Genomic DNA, 10,733 nt, shown 5'->3' on the forward strand with positions numbered 1-10,733 from the left:
AATAATAATAATAATAATAATAATAATAATAATAATAATAATAATAATAATAATAATAATGTAGAGAGGTCCTATAACACCTCAGAGGCTCACTGAGAGGAAGACGTTGGCAGCATCCTAGCTCACTTCAGATTCTTTCTTCTGAGGAAGTTCAGTCTGTGAAAGCTGATGGTGCCACCTTCTTCCTTTCAGTTAGTCCCAAGGGTGCTACAAGACGTCTCTGCACACTGATTCCACAGACTCATAACACTGCTATATCTTTGAACTCTGCAGAAATAATAATCCAGTTTGAGAGGGCTTTAACTGCCCTGTCTCAGTGCCAGGGAATCCTGGGGATTGTGGTTTATTGTGGCATCAGAGCTCTGTGATAGAGAAGGCAAAGTGCCTCGCAAATAGTTCCCAGAATTCCTTAGCACTGAGCCAGGGCAGTTACAGCGGTCTCAAGATGGGTTATTTCTGCAGTGTGTTATTATTATTATTATTATTATTATTATTATTATTATTATTATTTTCTTATATCCCACCTCTCTCCCAATACAGGGACTCAAGACAGTGAAAAACAAGTATTTGTATGTACAGCGCTGTGCAAATCTACAGCGCTATATAAATAAAGTATAATATAACAATAACACAATACAATTTTAAAACAGTACAATATTAAAATGTATAAATATAAATATAAAAAACACTTTTAAGAATTAAAACAGTTATAAATTAAAATATAACATGTTAAAATACAAACCATTAAAATGTGTATAATCAGCATGCGTGTTTTGGCCCAGAGTTGTTTATTATTATTGTTGTTGTTGTTGTTGTTTATTTGTATAGGGCCTTGCAAATTTATTTTGACATTACAGAGACAATCAGTTCAAAACATTAAATCCTGCCAAAGGCATACAATCTAAGGATAAAATATAAACTTCTGTGCTTAATGTGAAGCCGAAGGCTTTCATGGCCGGCATCCATAGTTTTTTGTGGGTTTTTCAGGCTGTGAGGCCATGTCCTGAAAGAGTTTATTTCTGACATTTCGCCAGCATCTCTGGCTGGCATTTTCAGAGAAAGATGTAACTGGATCAGGATGCAAAAACACTTCTATGTTTAACTTCCATTGCTAGCAATATTTACTGTTATCCCTAATTCTTCTAAACTGTTCTTCAACTTCAATATACAAAATCCAATCTAATTCTAATTTACATAAAAGGATAAACACTTATCATAATCATATATTAAACACACACACACACACACACATATTGTATATGTATGTGTGTGTATACGTGTGTGTGTATGCAAACAAGAATAAAGAAAAAACTGTCAATTAATCCAGAAATCCGATTATATCAATATACCCCACTGATTACTTATATACTTCATTATCCGTTCCCACTCTTCTATGTACTTCTCTAATTGCCAACAAACTACAAACCCCAAAACTCCATAGGACTGAGCTGTGGCAGTTAAAGTGGTGTCAAACTGGATTATTTCTGCAGCCCTCCTCATTCAGATGCTGCTGTTATTTAGATTGCGGTCACTACATTGAAAGGTTTGACAGGAGAAAATGAAATTTTATCAACAAATAAAGGGAAACTAATTTGAAACCCATGGATTTCTGAAAGACCTTCAGTTTTATGTTTTTGGTTTTATCAGTTGGCAAGAAATGGTGATCATGCCCAAATTTCTGGTCCATGGTAGTCAAAAGTTGTGAACCGTTGTTCAAAATGCACTCTGCTGCCAAATTATTTTGAATATATACCAATTACACTAAGTTGCATCCTTATCCAGTTAAGGAGTGGGAGAAGGGATAGAAGTGAGTATCTTTTGAGTTAGAGGAAAATGTCAAAGTGATAATGGGCACTTCCCATTGTCTGGGCAATGCATGTGAGGGGGATAGTCATGAAAGGCTATGGAACGCCCTTAAAGACATGGGAGTACCAACACATCTGATAGTTGTGATGAGGAATCTGTACTCAGGACAAGAGGCTGCTGTCAGGACAGAATATGGGAAAACAGTATGGTTTCCAATTGGCAAAGGGGTCAGACAACACAACACAAAGCAAGAGTGAAGAACAGAGAGAGACTTGGTACTGAGGTGACTGTTGCATCTCCAGATACATGGCTGAGGCTGGACCATGTGGATATCTAATTGTGAGTAGAACAGGGAAAAGTGTTTAGACAGATGTGTCAAGGCTTATGTTAATTTTGTGATCTTGGCTGAATATGATCTGGACTATTCTGTAATTTTGTAACTTCTTCTAAATCCACCTGAAAAAGGAGGAGCATCCTTCATGTAAGAGATACCTTTTGCAATGTAGATTACTGCTTAGAGTAGACTAAAGCTTCCTTTACAACTTCCACTCTTTCAGGTGTTTCCTCAATCTCATCTCCCACAAAGGTGGAGGGAGGACAATCTCTGCAGAATTAGAGTGGGAAAGTGTAAATTGAGGCCACAGTAACTTCACACTGAGGTGCTAGGTCACATGGGCTAAACTCAGTGGATAGTAGCAGCTCGTCTAGATGCCCTCAAGAGGAACAATACTACTCAAGAGAAGCAGGAGGAAGTTACTAGCAAGTGCATGATATTCCCCTTCCTTGTAAAATTTGGAATGGTTGTGAAAGTGGTGCGTGTGCAGCCTTTATTCTTCCTTGTTCTCCCTGGGCAAGGCAGAAGCTGAACAATAAGCAATCTTAGATCAACACAGTGCCCAGAGAGTTTAGCAGAGAAATGAAATAAGCTTAGTCTTCTATGTAAAACATGTAAAATAGCTTTATTCACAAATATATTTGCATAGTCAAATACATGGACTGATGGAGGAGAGGAAAAAAATGGCTACAGGGCTAGTGATGCAGGAATAGAGTGGTGTGAAAAAGCAAACAAGAAGTCACCATAAAACGGTTATTGATCATAGGCATACAAAGGTTGTTACTTCTAACACCCCTTCCCAGCTGTGCACCCTTGAATTCCCATTTTGACTTTCAGGTCCTTGAAGCAGTATCTTGATAAATGCTTATCCAAGATGACAAGTCTGTTTTCAGTAGCTGGGCAGTAGATCATCTTGGCATCATCATCTCTGTTGGAGAAAGTCTAATATAACTCGGGTTGTCTTCCACAACTTGAATATTCCAAAGTCAGTCAACAGCTGCTCAAAGCATAACAATTTTCTGCCTCCCTCTGTTGCTCTATGTATTTTGATTCTTTGGAAGCTTAGATGACTACTTCTTGTCTGTTCTCAAATAGTGGGGCAGGACTGGGGGGGGGGGCATGAGAATTGCTCAAGAGGAGCACAAGACTTAGAGGTCTTGATCCCTCCCCCTGCTCCCTCTCTTCCCAAATTTTGTGTGTGTTACATTCTGTCATAAATACTGTGTGATTATCCTCCAAAGAATTATAGATTAAATCCCATGCTATAGAATCTGTTCTCTCCCAAGCACCAGCCTCTTCTCCTCTAGTTTGTTTCTGAGCACTCATAAATACAAATAAAATATATTTAAGACAACTTGTATCCTGTCCCTCCATTGCTGGTTTTATGACTAGTAAATCTTATAGGTTTCCTTAAAACAATCCTGTCATTTGGTAAGAACACTTTGCTTGGCTTTGGTTGTTGTTGCATGCTTTCAATTCATTTCCGACCTATGACAACCTTAAGGAAAACTTATCAAAGGTGTTTTTTTTTTGGCAAGATTTGTTCAGAGGAGATTTGCCAGAGCCTATGACATGCCCAAGGTCACCGTGGGTTTCATGGCTGAGCTGGGACTCAAACCCTGGTCTCCAGAGTCATCATCTAACATTCAAACCACTGTTTTTTGTGGTTTTTTTGGGCTATGTGGCCATGTTCTAGAAGATTTTCTTCCTGATGTTTCACCAGCATCTGTGGCTGGCATCTTCAGAGAATGCTTGCCTGGAAAAGTGGGTATATACATACTGGGGTTTCCAATTGCTTTGGGTCCTTTTCCCTTGTAATTTCAACACGATACGGTTATGGTCCGATATTCTCCTTGGTATTATATCTATATCAAAAAACAAATTTGCAAGTTTCTTTGTAATAAAGAATAAATCAATACGTGAAAAGGAATCTTGAACTTCTGAAAAGAAAGTAAACCCCTCTATATCCTTATATTTATATCCCCACAGGTTGATTAAGTTATAGTCTTCTAGTAGTTGAAATAGCAATGGGGGGAGTTTTCCTTGATTTATTCATATTTTCTTCCCTTTGTTAGATTTTCATTTTTGTTTAGGCTCCACAACCACATTAAAATCTCCCAGAAGAAGGATGTTAGAATAGTCGATATTTTTGAGCTGTTCATGAAGGGCTGCATAATATTTTCTTTGGTTTGCCGAGGAAGCATATATCCCTATTGCTAATATAGTTGTATTTGAGGTTTTAACTTCTACAGCTATATACGAACCCTCTCTGTCCTTGAAGACCTCTTTAGTTTGATATTTTCTAGTAACATAGATTGCAATACCTCCTTTTCTACTTTTTGATAATGAGGCAAAGCATGTACCCAATTTAGGGTTTCTGTTATATTTACAATCATCTTTTTTATTTTAATTTCTTGGATACAGGTTATGTCACTTTTAAGTTTTTCTAAATAATGAAATATAATGCTTCTTTTGTATTTCGAGTTAACTCCCTTGATGTTCCAAGAGATAATTTTCATTTTGTCTCTTTGTTTCCTTTTCCTTTTTTTAAAAAAAATTTGGTCCACCCCTTCCGCCCCTTTTTGTTTATTCCTTTATTTTATTAATTTGTGCAATAACCTTTGGTCAAAAGCAATAAAATTTGATTTGATTTGATATTTTATTAATTAACTAAAAACTTTGCGGAGTTCTTTCAGATTTCTAAAAAAGAAAGACTGGGAAAATTTAGTTCCAGTCACCATTTAACTAGTTAATTTCTTGTCTACGTCACTTAGATCTACAGTGCTGAGGAATAGGAAAATAAGGACTCAGCAAATGCAAATGGGAAACCACTCAGAGTCAAGGGCTTTCCCAGCAGATAATAATCACCAATTAGCAGACATTTGCATTAGCCTCCCAGCCTGAGGCCTGCCATCAACACAGAAAACAATACACATGCAAATCACTCCTGCATTCCCAGGCTCACACAGTGTGTGTGTGTGTGTGTATATATATATATATATATATATATATATACCCAACTTTTTCCAGGCAGCATTCTCTGAAGATGCCAGCCATAGATGCTGGCGAAACGTCAGAAAAAAAATCTAGAAAATGGCCACATAGCTCAAAAACCTCACAAAAACTATGGATGCCGGCCATGAAAGCCTTCGACTTCACACTCAAACCACTGTGCCATATTGGCTGTCATTAGTAATTCAGAAAAAACTCAGTAGAAGGGGGGAAACCTTAATAGGTAAGGGAGGAAACATGCTATCAAAAACACACAAAAGGAATTAAAACCTGAATAATCTATGTAACCTAACCTATCTACCACTTCTTTCTTAGTTGGTCAGAATCTGAGGGAATGGGTGGGGGAAGGGAGAAGCTACGTCATCCAAAATTGTGTCCTCCTCCATGTCTGCCTAATCATTTCACCTCACTTCCCATTCCCACATTACTCAAACTCTCTTTATACTCTTATACTACATTAGAATAAGACAAATGAAATAAATTAGAGAACTATTGGATGGCATGGGGCTAGTGTTCTGAGCAAGTCTGCACCAGCAATTCTTCCACTGTGTTCCTTGTGCTTGCTTCCCATTGCCTGTTTCTCCTCCTGCCTTTGTGTGTGCAGCAGGAGAGCAGGAGAGATGGTCAACCAGGGTATGCACACAAAGGCACTGGAAAACACAGAAAGGCATTGGGAAACATACTTGGTGGCATCCTCTACACTGCATTCTTTTCATCCCTTCTGTGGCTGTCCCTAAGCCTTGTTCCCCTGTGAGCTACATCTAAGGCAGTGCCTTAGTGCCCTGGCTGGCATTTTAGAGTCTGCTTTAGTCCTGGTGTGTTTCATTATCATTCATATAAAGATCACTTGTACATAGAAGTGACCTTCATGTGAATGGTAATGAAACACAACAGATGATAGAGTGCAAATTATGGAAGACTAGAATGGAAGATAACCAGATGTGTTAAAATTCATAAGCATACAATTTTGTTGTCTTCATTGCACCCTCAAGTCGCTACCAGATGGAGCTATTCAATCTGAAAACTTTATCCAAATTCCAATTAATGTCTTCCTTAGTCAGCCAAAATGTCCTTCATTCTATCACAGATATCTTCCTCTCACTGTTTTGGTAAATGTCTAGATTTTAGATATCTTTCTCCCAACCTTAAATTCAGAAGAGCAGCTGCATCAAAGCCATGTTCTCTGTCTTGAATTAAATTTCCTGTAATATCTTCCAACTTCAGGGTTTTAATTTCTAAGTTTTCCAGTTTCTGGTTTACTTGGGTCATTTCAGATGATATCTTCTCCTATCCCACAGCTGCCACAAAGTACAGTCCTCCCTCCATTCTTGCGGTCTTCAGATCTGTGTCCCTCGCTTATGCGTGAGGGTTGAACAGAGGGAGAATGAATGGGGTGCATGCTCGCAGCATGCACCTGCGCACCTGCACCTATATTCAAGCCAATGGGGCTTGAATATAGGCAAAAGTCCATTTTCACGAGGTGATTCCAGAACCGATCCCCCATGAAAAAGGAGGGGTGACTGTATTTTCCAACCCTTGCCCCACCAACGTATTGGGAAACTATAGAGTTTTCCACTTTTGCAATCCCACTAATGTCACCAGCTGTAAGGGTTCCTCTCAAGCAATCCTACCACTGTGGCCACATGTGGAGTTTCTACCCTTTTGTCAAGACCATGTTGCACCCTGGTCTGGAAAATGACATGAATGTGGCCACTAGGAGGAACTGGAGCAGAGGTTACTACAGTTCAAGTGGCAGGTGCATGAGTCAACATTTGGTGAGCTGTGCATGATGGGAAGTCTGATGCAACATGCACAGTGGATAAGCATCATGGGTAGTCTGATGCAACAGGCACTGGGTATGAAACCAGCCAGGTTTCATTAGTGCATGGCATGGATGTCACATGACCCCAAGAGGACCATCTATATAAGGGAGAGTGTCAGAATCTTCATTGTTGGGTTGTTATGGTTGGCAGTTGGCAAAGCACTTTGTTAGACTGAATAGCTGTGAGTATTCAAGACGGTTGTCTGATACTCTATGTAATCTTTGTAAATATTCTGCAACAAAGATTAAAGCCCTCGTTGAGTGAAGTCTCACTGATTGGAGTTTCATTTCTTCAAAGTGAAAGCTGCAGCCTGTGTGTGGGAGGATTTTTCCTGTGCTACTCTGAGCCAGACTCTTCACAGAGAATATCTGCTAGGCATTCCTGCCTACCTGCATCAACTCTGCGTGTGTCTGCGTACCACAACACCTTTAACCAATAGTTATCATTAGAGGCACAGGCATTGTGGCCCAATTCCAATTGGAAGTCTCAGTCCTGGTACCTGTTCTGAATGAGGTGCACCCATTCATGAATAGTACATCATTTGAGAAAAGTCCTATATAAATTTTTGTCACTGGAGGATGAATTGATCTATGCCATCTAGTTGTGGATGCTCTTGGACAGGTGTAGCCCAACCAGAAAACCATATTATTGCAAGGAATTATATGTGGGGCTTGTATAGAGTTTGATCTGAAAGGGGCAGCTAGTGCCCCACTCTACGCTAGCATGTAATACCTTTATTTGAAGGTTCTGCACTGGCTGCTGTTTGCTACTAGGCCAGGATTATGGTTTTGACACTAGTGTATAAAGTCTTAAAGAAACTAGGTCTAAGACACCCAAGGACATGGCTTCTCTCCATCAGACATGACCCTAGAAGGGGATGTGCATGTTCACTAAATGTTTATTTTACATGTAACCTAATGTCTTCATTTGGTTTCATTGGGACACACTGCAATCCTGAACACACTTATAATTGATAAAGTACATTGAGCTCAATGCTGCTTACTCCTTTTTACCTTTGCAGCTAATGTGAGTAATGTTATGAGTGATCCTAGAAGGGGATGTGCGGGTCCACTAGATGTTTATTTTATTGTTGTATTTCATTTCATTTCATTAATATCCCAATTTTCTCCCAACATGGGATACAAAGCATCTTACAACAAAGTTAAAACAAAACAGAGCATAAATAACTGATAATAAAAAGTTAAGAAATAATCAAACTATCATTATTGAAACAGCATTAATTTTAAAAATATAAATTTTTAAAACATATAAATTAAGATAATACAGCATGCCTCCATAAAAATGTACCTTCTGTGACCAATTAATCATCAACTGATGGTTTAAATAAAAACAGTGAAAGAAGAGCAGAGAAGATGCTAGTCTAGCCCCCTATGAAAAGGAATTTCACAGCCTGGGAACTGTCTTTGAGAAGGCCCACTCTCATGTCCCCACCAGTTGGGCCTGTGATGGTGCTGGGACCATGAGAAAGCCCTCCCTGAAGATCATAAGACAGACAGGCTTATATTGGGAGATAGGGTTTTTGAGCTAGTCAGGACTAACTATGTTCATGGAGCTGTGATTGTGTAATTTCTTGATAGCTATTTTTTATTTATGAGCTCATTCTTGTCCTAAGGATTGAGAGTTCAGTTTTGTTTTTTAAAAATTCTGTTGAGACAAAGTCTCTCCTCTAAATGCCTGTCTTGAGTCAGTAATGAGCTGGATGAGGGAAAGCAAACTCAAAGTGAATCCTGAGAAAACAGAGGTGCTTGTGATAGGTACCCCTGGTCCAGGGATGGAGATTTGTCAACCAGTCCTGGAAAGAGCCACACTTCCCCTAAAGGACAAAGTTCGCAGTTTGGGAGTGCTCCTGGACTCGTCTCTTCAGCTGTCATCCCAGGTGGAGGCGGTGGCCAGGTACCAACTTCGGTTGATACACCAACTGCGTCCCTACCTGACCAAGAGGGACCTTGAAACAGTGGTACATGCACTGGTAACCTCTCGTCTAGACTTCTGCAATGCTCTCTACATGGGGCTACCTTTGTACCAAGTTTGGAAGCTTCAATTGATCCAAAATGCTGCAGCTAGATTGGTCACAGGTACATCTAGATCTGACCATATTACTCCAATATTAAAATCATTACACTGGCTGCCGATCAACTTCCGGGCCCAATACAAAGTATTGGTTATCACCTTTAAAGTGCTACATGGCTTGGGCCCAAGTTACTTGAGGGAACGCCTCACCCTACATAATCTGCCCTGCACTCTCAGAACATCCAGGAAGTATTTATTGGAATATACAAAGACCAGACTAGTTACAACTTCCCGTAAAGCATTCACAGCCGTGGCCCCCACACTCTGGAACAACTTACCAGAAGAAATCCCTCTCATCACCACCTTAGAAGCCTTTAAGAAGGCACTTAAGACAGATCACTTCCGGTGAGCCTATCCACCTGACCTTTTATAGTGGATCTTACAGAATTTTTTACACCTGATTCAACAGTACAGGAACAGACAACGATTTGGCTTTGTTGATGATTGTATTGCATCTTGGCGTGTTTTAATTGATTATTTTATGTAGTACGGGTTGTGTAATTGTATCGTTTGGCTTTTATTGGTTGTAATCCCACCTCGATCTGCAGGGAGAAGCGGGAAGTATAAACAAATATTATTTATGGAAATATTATATGGAAAACTGTGGCACTAAAATCTAATCTTGTATTATTACCTATTTTTATATGTATTTTGTAAAATTTATGCCATTGGCAGGTTTCTTTTTTATCGATTTTATTATTTGTATGTACAGCGCAGTGTACATCTACAGAGCTGTATAAATAAACTATAATAATAATAATAATAATAATAATAATAATAATAATCTGTACTGCAGAATTAATGCAGTTTGACACTGCTTTAGCTGCCATGGCTCAATGCTATGAAATTCTGGGCTTTGTAATTTATTTAGCCTTGTCAGAGAGAGCTAGTACCACACAAACTATAGATTCCAGGATTCCACAGATTGGAGCCATGGCAGTTAAAGCAGTGTGAAACTAGATTGATTCTGTGGTGCAGATTAGACTTTGGTCACAGATAAAACTGCAACACTATACTCACTTACCTGGGAATAAGTCCCATTGAACCCTTTAGGATTTATGTCCAGATACTGGCAACTGGTGGTTTCCATGCCAATGGGGCAATGAATCTGCCCTGGTTCTTAGCTGGTTTTTAGCTGAAACTTTACATGAGCTGTCCAAGGTGCTGAACCTGTTTTTGGGCTATTACTGTTAGCCCTCCCCATTTGCAGTTTTGACTTTTGTGGGTTTCATTATTCACAGATTTGATTAACATATTCTGTTTAGGAAGCTCCAGGTCCTCCACCACAACTCAGCAGGAAGTTGACCATAGAGTCACACTGGGTTGACCTAGACATTCATAGTAAAAACACTTTTCTAGGCATCTGTAGGTCCTCCAGAGTGATTCTGTGGTCAGTATCTGTCAGATATTGACCACAGAGTTGTTCAGGAGGGCCTAGAGATTCCTAGAAAGGTGTTCTCTCAAGTTAAAAAAATATTGTTTTTATTTTTGTTGTTTTGTGCCTTCAAGCCATTTCTGATTTGTGGCAACCCTTTGGATTTTCTTGGTAGGTTTCTTCAGGGTGGGTTTGCCATTCCATTCTCTGAAGCTGAGAGAGTCTGGCTTGCTCAAGGTCACCCAGTGGATTTCCATGGCTGAGACAGGATTCAAACCCTGGTCTCCCAGTG

This window comes from Sceloporus undulatus, chromosome 3 (genome assembly GCF_019175285.1).
Source record: "Sceloporus undulatus isolate JIND9_A2432 ecotype Alabama chromosome 3, SceUnd_v1.1, whole genome shotgun sequence".
In the NCBI taxonomy this organism is placed as follows: Eukaryota; Metazoa; Chordata; class Lepidosauria; order Squamata; family Phrynosomatidae; genus Sceloporus; species Sceloporus undulatus.